The 737-nt window shown below is 41.7% G+C and overlaps 1 non-coding gene across 1 annotated transcript; it reads left to right on the top strand.

Annotated features, from left to right (window-relative positions):
- Positions 1-395: 395 nt before the first annotated feature.
- On the top strand, positions 396-468 carry Trnaa-ggc. The gene has a single exon. It is a non-coding gene; the product is annotated as a tRNA-Ala (tRNA).
- Positions 469-737: the final 269 nt, after the last annotated feature.

Raw genomic sequence — 737 nt, 5'->3', positions numbered from 1 at the left:
TGGACTAGCCCTCAGAAACTATAAGCAACCCCCCAATGCAATGTTTTCCTTTGTAAGAGTCGCCATGGTCACAGTGTCTCTTCACAGCAATAGAAACCCTAAGACACACATTAAATACTCTTACCTCATAGCCTACCCCACCCTCACAACCTATTCACAAAATGCTTCACAGATAGCCTTCCAGAAGAATCACCACACTTGTGGCTTTCTTGACCAATCCCATACCCTACATGTCTCATATATTGTATGAACAGCTCTCTGGGCAAGGCTTGGGCATTTTGCCCTGCTTTAATGGGCAAACTTCTCCTAATAATCTGGTCTCATTCTTGCCCTTGAGGACGGAGAAGGAAGGATTTGAATGCTTGAGCAAATGCAAAGAAAACACCATGCAGGGGTTGGGGATTTAGCTCAGTGGTAGAGCGTTTGCCTGGCAAGCACAAGGCCCTGGGTTCGATCCTCAGCTCCAAAAAAAACCAAAAAAACAAAAAGAAAGAAAGAAAGAAAGAAAGAAAGAAAGAAAGAAAGAAAGAAAGAAAGAAAGAAAGAAAGAAAGAAAAGAAAGAAAAGAAAGAAAAAGAAAACACCATGCATGGTGGCTGTAAACAGCAGCTCTGACCACAACCATGACCAGTATACAACACAAATCTATCCTTTGGTCTCCATATGTGCTTATATGTGAATCATTCGCTGGTTCTGCTGGGGTCCTTTGTACAAAATAATAACAACATAAATCACAG

Source organism: Onychomys torridus, chromosome 16 (assembly GCF_903995425.1).
Source record: "Onychomys torridus chromosome 16, mOncTor1.1, whole genome shotgun sequence".
Taxonomy (NCBI): Eukaryota; Metazoa; Chordata; class Mammalia; order Rodentia; family Cricetidae; genus Onychomys; species Onychomys torridus.
Note: the sequence above shows the minus strand (reverse complement) of the source record. Positions and strands in the feature narration are given on the sequence as shown.